The sequence below is a fragment of the Aegilops tauschii genome, chromosome 6, assembly GCF_002575655.3.
Source record: "Aegilops tauschii subsp. strangulata cultivar AL8/78 chromosome 6, Aet v6.0, whole genome shotgun sequence".
Taxonomy (NCBI): Eukaryota; Viridiplantae; Streptophyta; class Magnoliopsida; order Poales; family Poaceae; genus Aegilops; species Aegilops tauschii.
Window position 1 is genome coordinate 377548942 of NC_053040.3, and position 12134 is coordinate 377561075.

Below are 12134 nucleotides of genomic sequence, written 5' to 3' on the forward strand. Positions count from 1 at the left end.
AGCTGATTTCTTTCTGCGTGCTGTTATAATTTGGTGCATCCATGATTATCCGGCTTTGGGCACTATGTCAGGGCGAACGACACATGGTTACAATGCATGTGTTCGCTATGACAGGAATCCGCTGTCATACGCAATACTTAGCAAGATCTGTTACATTGGACACCACCATTTCCTTGCCAAGGACAAGCCGCATCCTAGAAAATACCGAAGACATGTGTTCAATGCAAAGCATGAAAACCGTGATGCGCCAAAGAGGCTCACCGCCGATGAGGTGCAAGTGGAATTAGAGAAGGTCAGGCATATTACACCAGGAAACCATCCTGGTAATGGTAGCGGGAAAAGGAAGTGTGTAGGGTAGAAGAGAGATTATTGTTTACCCGCAGGTCCACTTTGTGGGACATGGAGTATTGGAAAGATTTGGATCTGCGGCATAATCTTGATGTGATGCACATCGAGAAAAATATATGTGACAGCATTATCGGCACACTTCTTAATATTGTAGGCAAGACGAAAGATACCTTAAAATCTAGGATTGATTTGACACACCTGGGTATCAGAAAGGATTTGCAGGTGCAAGATGAAGGTAAACCACGGGATATGGCACCAGCTGTGTACGTCTTGGACGTGGTAAAAAGAAAAGATTCTGCGAGGTCCTGTCACGTGTGAGATTCCCACATGGATTTGCTTCCAACCCTAAAAGGAGAGTCAGTGCAGATGGAAACAAGGTACAAGGGTTGAAAACTCATGACTGCCACGTCCTACTTCACAGGGTTTTACCTGTTATCCTTAGAGGATTGGGCCGCCCTGACTTATACAGAGCAGTTGTAGAGTTGGGACAATTCTTCAGGGAACTCTACAGTAGGAATATCAGGATAGATGCTTTGGAGCGTCTTAGAGACAAGATACCAACTATCCTATGCGACCTTGAGAAGATATATCCTCCAGCCTTCTTTGATGTGATGGTGCATTTGGCTGTTCATCTACCTGATGAGGCACTACTTAGAGGTCCAGTACAGTATGGCTGGATGTACCCTATTGAAAGGCGGCTAGGCGCTTTCAAGGGCTATGTTAGGAACAGAGCTAGACCCGAGGGTTCCATTGCCGAGGCCTACGTTGGTACAGAAGCATTGACATTCTGCTCAAAATACATTGAAACAGCTGATCAGCTTAGCAAAGAGGTGGGTGAAGACAATCCCGGGCTCAATGTTTTTGATTATTCTGTTCGAGTTACAGGGAAGAGTCGACAAGAGGACAAACCTAAAGATTTGGAAAAAATGGTTTGGTATGTGTTGAATAACTGTCCTGAGATACTACCTTATATCAAGTAAGTGCAGTACTGCAGCTTATACATCGTAATCTACTAAACTTGCAGCACATTCTTATATATTTAGATGTTTGACGCGATCACTATGTTGTGCTGCATCTACAAGGAGGAGTTACTGCCGCAAAATCCAAGAAACATTGACAAACTGGTTATGGCAGGATTTGCGAAATGGTTCAAGAACCATGTAAGCTTTTGAAGTGCACTGTCAGTTTTTTTAATATATTGAGTACATAAGATGATCAGCTTGTTTATTTTCTAACCATAGGTTAAGAAGATGCGGGAGGATGGGCAGGCAGTTGATGATGCCCTTTACTCACTAGCAATGGGTCCTGATACTCGGGTAAGACATTATGAATCTTGCGTTGTTGGAGATGTGCGCTACAACACCCTTGCACGAGACGAAGGCAGGAAGACACAAAACAGTGCCATCATGAACTTGGATACGTATGACAAAGAGACAACTGAAATGTATGCTAACATAACAGACATTGTTTAGTTGCAGTATATCTCCAGTTTCGAGGATCATCAGTGTGTGGTTCTGTTGTGCTGTCGTTGGTATAACCTGTTTTCCAGGATCGCAAAACCCAGAGCTGATGATTATTTCAAATCCATCAATGTCAAGGCGGCGTACGAGACCAACGAGCCTTTATTTTGGCAAATCAAGCAACACAGATATTTTTCTTGGAAGACACATTTGCACGTAGCGATGACTGGAGAGTATTGCAAAGGTTTGAGCAGAGGAATTCGTTTAATGAAGTTGCACAACAAGATGATGCTTACACTGCTCCTGATGTACAAGATAACACAGATGTTCCTAATATCTTTGTGAACCATCACGTCAATGACGCCGGCGAAAAGATTGCATGTCGTGCTGTGGACATACAAGAGTTGATCAAGAAGAAGCCAACGTTCGAGGACGTTGAGGACGAAGAAGAAGATGACACCGTGGGGAATTACGATTCAGACTGATACACATGGCGAAGATGTTGACGCTGCTGCTGCGGATGATGATTACATTGCTTGTGTCGTATTTGCCTATCAGAAGACATTTTTTTATCTACTATGTGAAATTGTGTTTGCTATGACAACTGAAACACGATGAACACGTTGTTTAGTATTTTGCTATGAGAACATCACTTGTTATGTATGCTGATTTGTGTTTGGTGATTGTATGACAACTAAAACATGATGACATTGTTGTTTAGTTGTACTCATATTTGGCTGTGAAACTTGAATTTGATGACATAGTTTGCTGTTGGACTGCAAGTTGCTCGACGTCTTCGAATGAGAACAAAGCTGACCCGACAGGGCCTCTGCTATTTATTTATTTATATGAGCAAAAGGGGATACCCCCTGATTTCTGTTAATAGAAATCATTAGATGTTCAAAACACTACGCCCAGCCTGCTACACAGGTTTCATTCATTACTAGTTTCAACAAAGTGCTCATGTCGTAGCCACTGAATACATCACGAGTGCTACATACACTACAAATAAAGAGACAATCATCCTACAGAGCACATCGATTTTGCCCATTATCTTCACAAGCTCTTTCATCTCCTCATTGCTGTCAAGGCCGTTCAGCAGATGTTGCTTGGCCATGATCAGAGGAACTGCATCTTTAACCTTCTGTTCTGCATCTTCCTCTTCTGCCGTTCCTTCAGTTACTTGTCCAACACACCAACCTGCTGGTATTGGGATTCCTCGGCTAACCAAATAATCAGCGTAGTTGCATTCCCCCACATCAGCAACTTCCTAGAAATACAAATCACATGAACCTTCCCTTTTCTGCATGAATCAAATTGGAAGATCATCAACCAAACTATTAAAAAAATCAGCAACTGAAAGCAGCAGAACAACACTTAAACATATTATTACCCCATGATTCGGGCATTTGTAGAAGACTCGGCCAGGGTTGCGGATTGTGGTTGAGACGCGATGGATGACTCTGCGTGATTTGCAGCAGTGGCACCACACCAACGGCAGCGGGTTGCGATGAGCAATCGGCTGTGGTGCGCGTGCCGGCGGGGGTGTGATGAGACCCACATGCGATGGTACGGGTGGCGACTTGGCGCATATCTGGTTGTTGCCTACTGAAGAGCAGGTGGACGAGCAGCCAACGGACATGGTTGCTGCGGCCAGAGCTTCTGATGCTAGGCAGAGTAAGTAGAGAAGAGGAGAAGCGAACGTTGGATATGTCAGTTTCATTACTTGCAGAGTAGCATAGCACCATATATAGTCATAGTCTAGGTTTGGATTCGAACCAGCTACAGGAGCACGTCTTTCTTTTTTTCTCAAACTCGGCAACGTCTGTTCTGTACGCCTTCCCAAGTCTTTGGTTTTCTTTCCCTTTTTTTGCGAGGAAGGAAGGAGGACAAAATTGAGAGTTCCTGGGACTTGAACCCAAGACCTCTCGGTTGAAAACCAAGGGTTCTAGTCACTTATGTGGTGAACGTTCCCTGTGAGGAGGACGACAGAAGAACGCATTTTCCTTGCAGTTTTCTTCCTATATATAAAAAAGTATGCTACTTGGTGTCCGCTTAGTCAACAAACGATTGTGCCAACCTTGACCGTTGGATTGACATTCAATGTCTGTCGCGTTTGTTCAGTATCTTCTTCCTCGAGCCGCCAAAGCCAAACCAGCGCCGGCGGGACCGCCTGCTCCCGCCTCCCACGGCTGGCTGTGATCTTCCCCGGCTCCTGTCCGTTCCCGTCCGAGGCCTCACCATCGTCCTCCGCCTTGGTTCGCCCGCCGCGGCGCCGCCCTCCGGTGTTGTCAACATGGTCAACAACCGAGAGGAATAAGGAGATGACTGTACATGGTGAGGATGACAGTAGGGACCCAGCAGCGCACGCAGTAATTTTGTTTTTTTGGGACGGCGAAGGGTATCAACTGGGTTGTGCGGGACCCGTGGCCCGTCTAGCCCAGACTTTTATATCATACGTTTATCACATGACTAGCCCAGTTTGTTTTTTCCCTTCCTGAAAATGGCTAGCCAGCTATTTTGTTTTTTGCAGAATAACCAACGTAGGCCTACTTGCTTTTCTACGCCCTGCTGGGCCGGAAATCTTTCAAGACGAGGAGGGATGCATTTTGCCCAGAAAATGGGCTATAAGTAATAATAAATGGGATGTATAATGAAAAAAGACAGCAAACAGGCAATTAGTTCCAAAATACTGTTTTCTTTCGGATTTTGATATTTTAAATTTCATTGTTTTTGTGCGGGTAAAATTTTATTGAATTTAAATTAAGGTATATTTAGATTTAAAATTAATTTGAATTTGGCTAGAAATTTCGGGCTGTATGCTGTTTGGGACAGATTTGGAGGCTGACTTGTGGGTCTACTAGGTTGACGTGTACTTTGGCTTTGTCAACTTAGTCCACAAACGATTCTAGCAGCAGTGACCGTTGGATGTGCATCCAACGGCCGTGCTGCTTCTTCAATATCTGATCTTCTTGCTCCAGCCGCCCAAACCAGCCCCGGTGGGACTGCCTGCTCCCGCCTCCCGTGGCCGGCTGTGCTGCCGCACAGGCCGCACCGCCCCACCCTACTTCATTGCTGGCCAGGCCATTCTCTACTCACCCACACCTCCTGTTATTTTCCGGCGACGGCAGCCAGACCAGTAAACCCTCGTACTCCCCACGGCGTGGGCAACCATTGCCGAGTCTTCCCTGGCTCCGTATCGTTCCCTTCCTAGGCCTCGCCATCGTCCACCGCCATGGTGCTCTCGGCGCGGCCTGGTCAACGTGGTCAACGAACGACATCCATTGGCCGTGGACTGTACGCACAAAATAATGATTCCTCCACCTGACAGCTGGGACCCACCGGAAGGGCCTCTGTATTTCGCGAAAAGAACCGTTCCCCTGCTGACATGTCGGACCCACCAGCTATATCTTCGCACGCAAGGAAGTGCCTCCTTATTATGCACAAAAAAATGAATACCCCCTGCTAGCTGGGACCCACCATAGTGGGAGGATGACTTGTGGGCCAACTAAGTTGACGGGGACGGAGGGCTTCGTCAACTTAGTCAATATGAACGATTCTAGCTCCAGTGACCGTACGATGTCCATCCAACGGCCGTAGTGCTTCTTCAACCTCTGGTCTTCTTGCTCCAGCCGCCCAAAGCAGCGCCGGTCGTGCCGCATGCTCCTGCCTCCCGTGGCCGACTATACTGCCGTGGAGGCCTCACCGCCCCCTACTATTCCCACCACTGGCCAGGCCCTGCGGCGACGGCAGCCTCACACCGCAGTCGAACCGGTGAACCCTCGTACTCCTCTCCGCGCGGGCTTCCACTGCCGCGTCTTCCCCGGCTCCGCGTCGTCCCCTTCCTAGGCCTCGTCGTCGTCCACCACCGTGGTGCTCTCGGCGCGTTCTGGTCAACGTGGTCAAGGAACGACTTCCATCGGACGTGGACTGTACGTCGAGAGGCTGACAGGTGGGTCCACGGCCGCAGCAAGGAAGTGCCTCCTTATTACACGGAAAATAATGATTCCTCCACCTGACAGCTGGGACCCACCGGACGGGCCACTGTATTTCACGAAAAAAACATTTCCCCCTGACTGCTGGGACCCACCAGCTTCATCTTCGCATGCAAGGAAGTGCGTCCGGGCAAAAAAAATGATTCGCCCCCTGACTGCTGGGACCCACCAGCTACACCTTCGCACGCAAGGAAGTGCGTCTGAAAAAAAAACGATTCGCCCCCCCTGACTGCTGGGGCCCACCGGCTACATCTTCGCACGCAAGGAAGTGCGTCCGAAAAAAAAAACGATTCGCCCCCTGACTGCTGGGACCCACCAGCTACATCTTCGCAGGCAAGGAAGTGCCTGACAGTCGGGACCCACCTGGTCGAAGCGTACGTAGCGTTGTCATTCTGGTTGCGAACGTGTACGTACATACTGGTCGATGTAGAGGCGCGCACGTGTCGTAGTAGAGGCGCGCACGTAGCATGTAAACGTACGTACAGCGGCTAGGGTGCAAGAAAGAAGATACGGCCACGTATGTGTACATATGGGCGGGGTCTCGAACGCCTACTCGCGCATACGTATGGCCAGGGCTCGTGTACATGGCTGGGTCGGAATGGAGAAATAGCGTCGTCGTCGTGTTCATGGGGAGGCAATGGAACGCGTCGTGTTCATGGGGAGGCAACGGAATGCGTCGTGTTCATGGGGAGGCAACGGAATGCGTCGTGTTCATTGGGAGGCAACGGAATGCGTGGGAGCCAACCGGCTGGGTTGGAAAGGAATGCGTGGTCGTGTTCATCGGGAGGGCTTGGACGAAACAAGCGATGGAAACGAGGCCTGGCGTACCGCAAAACGGAGCAAACGGACCTCCTATGTTCGGAACCTGGTCCTGTTGATCGGGAGGGGTGTGGCGTACCGCAAAACGGAGGAAACAGACCTCCTACGGTCGAAACGGGGGTCCTGTTGATCGGGAGGGGTGTGGCGTACCGCAAAACGGAGGAAACAGACCTCCTACGGTCGAAACGGGGGTCCTATTGATCGGGAGGGGTGTGGCGTACCGCAAAACGGACGAAACGGACCTCCTACGATCGAAACGGGGGTCCTGTTGATCGGGAGGGGTGTGGCGTACCGCAAAACGAACGAAACGGACCTCCTACGATCGAAACGGGGGTCCTGTTCATCAGGAGGGGTGTGGCGTACCGCAAAATGGGACTCCATGAGATACTATTCATCTCCACCGTCGACCTCCTCCAGCCTCGACGGGCTACCGTCGACCTCCTCCAGCCTCCACGGGCTCCTATTCATCCAGCCTCCACCGCACGCTACTCCACCGGCTACTGTTCAACCACCCCTCCACGGGCACCCCTCCACCGTCTACTGTTCATCCAGCCCTCCACACCACGGGGTCCTGTTCATCCAAAGGCAACGCCACCGCTCACTGTTCATCCAACCCCGCCCCCCCCCCCCCCCGCAACGTTCACTGTTCATCCAATCGATCGGCTTCAGTTAGCAGCAGTAGCGAAGGAATCGCTCGATCGGGTTCAGTTAACAGCCATCGATCGACCGCTCGGGTTCAGTTAACAGCCATCGATCGATCGCTCGGGTTCAGTAATGCGTAGCCTGCAGTGCAATCGCTCGGGTTCAGTTAGAGCCCAACGCCTCTCTCGGGTTCAGTTAGAGCCAACGCCTCGCACACACGCGCGTACGTGTACGAGAGAAACGCGCATCGCTCGGCCCTCGACCTCCCACCGTAACCGGGAACTCCCCAAAATTTTCCTCCCCTCGCTTCTACCACGGTTTTTCCGTCATGGACGGCCCAACGAATGTCATGCAGCTGCGTCTCCAGCCCGCCTAGGACGAAAAGCCCATTTTCTGTCATGATTTTTTGTCATAGAAGTAGGAGCCCACCACATCTATGATGATACCGGGTTTTGTCACAATTATCGTCATAGAAGTGTCATATGTATGACAGAAAAAAAATTCGTTCGGCCCAAAATGTCATAGATGTGTCTTTTTTTTGTAGTTTTAGTTCATCCCTCTTAGGGGGGATATCACATCTAGGGGGAGCTTTGCTCTAAGAATTGAGATAAAGCAACTCAAATGGTGTGAACACATTAATGCTTTATGTAAAAGTGGTAACCCCACTTGTGCTTAAACAATGAGCATGACATATGATCAAATGTTCTCATTTGACTCCTAGGTCAATATACTCATATATAGATGACCTAGTCATCGCCAATTGCTTGATAGATGCTAGAAGTGTTTGTGCATGGTTTTTCACATATTTCATTTGCTATCTTATTGTGTGAGCATGTTGACTGCATAATTTCTCCATTTGAGGACATCCATTTTTTGTTTTGATTGTTTGGATTATTTTGGACAAATGGATGGACAAGAATGCCTAAGAACCTCCTCTAGCTATCTATGCTTTTTCTCTTCTCAAACTCTATTCATGCTACATGACAAAAAATTGAACAAGTCTTTTTCGGACCCTCCGGGTGAGGAGCACTCAGAGCCAACGATCCGGCAAGGGATCACCTCCAAAACCTTCTTGTAAATTTCGGTCAGACCAACTCACTCATATTCAGTCCCACCGAAACCACTAGATTGATCTAGGTTTTCACTCGGTGCTAACAATTAGAACGACTCGGTCTCACCGAGTTGCAGTAACTGCATGTAGTTTTGCATCTCGGTGCCACCGAGACATTCCATTTGGTGCTACCGACAGTGTCTGGGTATATATACTTTGCGTACCCGTACGGTTGAAAAATTCTTCAAACCACACGAGCCCATGCCCCAGCACTGCCGCCCCTTGGTCTCCAGATCGTCACCGTCCCCGACTTTGCATCGTCGCCGCAGGTCTCCGTAGCCGTCAACGAGATTCCTCTTTGTTGTTGCCGCCGTAGCGAACCGTCACCAAGTTAGGGTATGGTTCGAACACTTTGTGCCTATTTCCCCTTTCAATTCTTTGCACAAAGTCAATGCCTGAATTCTTGCCACGAATGAGAACTTTCTATCCACACAAAAATTCCTTTTAGACTAGATTCGATGAAAAATCTTAGGGTTAGGTTTTTGCCGAGCTCATCTCGGACCGACCGAAATGTAGTTTTCGGTCCCACCGATTGGCCTTGGCCATTGCACAAAGTACAACTCGGTCTGACTGAAGCGCACTGATCGGTGAGACCATAGGTGATCACCCTTGCCGAAACACAAGGGGCCAACCACCCCATAGGTGATCATGCTCTGCCACGACATCTTTGGCGCGCCAGGTAGGGGGAGGCGCTTGCGCGAACCGGAGGTCCTGAACAGCGCGTCCAACTGCGCCATCATCTGCGTCGACGCTGTCTTCACCTATGACTTCGGAGAAGAAAGGCGACGACATCTCCTCGCCCCGACCTATCTGGTTCCGTCGCCCATCTCTGTCGCGGCTGCGGTGGCGGGGGGGGGGGGTGAAAGGTGGGGGTGACACGACGACCCTGGACGGCTTCGGTAGCACGGCCCCCGCGCTGCTCCTACCTAGGAGAAAAGCAAGGAAATGTGGTACACGGTCTCCTCCTCCACCACTTTCACTTATCAACGCTCGAGCCGCACTAGGGGGTAGAGCCACCAACATCGATAAGCCCACATGGAACTCGGTTTAGCATTTGCCCCGCCAAGGGAAAAATCCTGAGTGAAACGCTGGTGCGAATACGTTGACACGCACCCCAGCAAGCATGCTCCGGCAAGGTCGTCTGTGCCAAGCGTGACCTCTATGCCTACTGCCGTGATGTCGTTGAAAGAGAAAGGGGAAGGAGAGAGGAGTCGGCCCTTTCCGCTCACCATGCACTATCACCTGCAAGTGATCTATTGCCCCTTTAGGCTCTTGCTGGGGGAAGAATGCACGACTGATGAAACCTATATGCGGACGTGACAAACGACCGTGGCGGGGAGGGAAGCGTGAGCGAAAGCTAAGTCAACATGCTCACTGACCTTTTTTCTCCAAAGTTTGCATTTGCTTATCCCACGGACAACCAAGTTTTTCTGTATGGTTAAGACCATTCATGTGGTGGCACCTTGCTGTATTTGTCTGCGCCCCCGCTCTTGTTTCGAGCACTACTCAATAGAGTGGGCGGCAGCGTTAAAGACTTCCGAGGAAAAACCTGCCGGGGTATGTCCTCGCCAGCTTAATGCTAAGGACCCGTTCCTCACAGCAATCATGGCACATGTTACTGTCAGGCAACCAAGACACATAAAAAGAAACTAACCACACGGACATCCATGGGCCGAACACAAGAGGGATATCATGCACTTAAAGTTAACCAAACATTAGTTCAACGCAAACAAGAGCAGTACATGGCCTAAACACAAAGCATACATAATGTTTTTGTTACAGAGAACCACGGCGACAAGAATAGTTCAAGGCTGAGCTTGGCGGCCTTGGGGAGCCCTGGGGATGGAAAGGCTTATCGGTGAAAGGGCCGGACTTCTCCTCGGCAGCAGAAACGTCAGTGCCTGCCGGCAGCCTACTGAAGCCGTCAGCAAGGTTGTGGTCCGGATGGTGGTAGGCGATGTTGCTCAAGACCATGAAGAGGGCATCGCGAGCAAGCCTCTGGGATTCGCTCGCGAAACAAGCGGCGCTTCCTTCCTCGTGTGTCCTCAACCCTTCGATCAAGCCATCGAAGAAGAGCGCCAGCTTTACGCTCGGAACCTCATGCCTACTAAGAGACAAGTTGGGGCTCTTCATGCTCGTCGCTGCCATCTGGGTGGAGAGGCGCTCAGCAATGTCGACCAAGCTCTTAATCCAAAGGTAAAGCTACTTGGTTTGGTTCGCCAGCTTGGCCTCTGCGTCCTTCCGGAGGATTTTCGTGTTGTCCAAGTCCTTCATCAGCTGCTTCTCACGAGCTTCGGCGGACTCGATCACGCTCTCCAAGGTGCCAAGCCTTGCCTTCATGTTGGTGATAGTGCCATTGGCAGCTTCGAGGTCCTGGCCTTTGGAGGAGAGCTGCGATTGTACCTCCTTCAGAAGAATCTCAGCCTTCTGCGCTTCCTCCTTGAGGGCCACGATTTCCTTGGCACTCCCGGCAAGATCCTTTGTCAGTTTGGCCACCCGTTGATCAAGGTCAGCCTTGGCGTTGGATGCAGCGGCAAGATCATCAACAACCTTCTTCAATTGGGCAGCGAAATCAAGGGTGAGCGCGTCAAGGGCTGCCTTGTGCTTGTCCTCCAACTCCTTGGTGCGTTGCTGGACAAGGGCCTCCAGTTCTCCATCCTTGTTGCGAAGGGTGGCCTCGTCTCTTCCCGGGAAGAGATGTCCTTCTCCTTGGCATTCAGAAGTGCCGCGCGCTCCGCCAGACGGACTTCCGTGGCAGCGACATCCTCTTTCGCCATGGTAATCGTCTCCTGTTGCCGCAGAAGGATCTGGAACTGCTTGGCGTGCCACTCACGCAGTTCATTGCCCTTGTCCCTTAGCTTCTGGTCCATAGCGCTGGCGGAGTTGCACTGCTCCTTGAGCGCCTGCCACTTCTGACTGTATCTGCTCTGCATCCCCTTGATGCCCGTCGCCACGGACTCCAGGAAGGACAGGTCCATGACTGTGCTGACTGACTCATCGGCTTCTTCAACTCGCTGGGACAGTGGCGCCATGATTCGCTGGATCTCCTCATCAATGCTGCACTCACCGCTGCAGAAGAACCGGGGGCTCCCAGTCTAGGCTAGGTAAGCACTACCGCCAGTTGGCTCGAAGATGGTTGCAGAACCCCAGCTGAAATGCCGAATGAGGGATGGGGGCTCATGGTTGATACGTCTCCGTCCTATCTACTTTTCCAAACACTTTTGCCCTTGTTTTGGACTCTAACTTGCATGATTTGAATGGAACTAACCCGGACGGACGTTGTTTTCAGCAGAATTGCCATGGTGTTATCTTTGTGCAGAAGCAAAAGTTCTTGGAATGACCTGAAACTCCACGAAGATTATTTTTGGAATTTATAAAAAATACTGGCGAAAGAATCAAGACCAAGGGGCCCACACCCTATCCACGAGGGTGGGAGGCGCGCCTGCCCCCTGGGCGCGCACCCTACCTTGTGGCCCCCTGGAGCTCCACCGACCTCAACTCCAACTCCATATATTCACGTACGGGGAGAAAAAAATCGGAGAGAAGGATTCATCGCGTTTTACGATACGGAGCTTCCGCCAAGCCCTAAACTCTCTCAGGAGGGCTGATCTGGAGTCCGTCGCCGTCGTCATCATCAACCATCCTCCATCACCAATTTCATGATGCTCACCGTCGTGCCTGAGTAATTCCATCGTAGGCTTGCTGGACGGTGATGAGTTGGATGAGATCTATCATGTAATCGAGTTAGTTTTGTTAGGC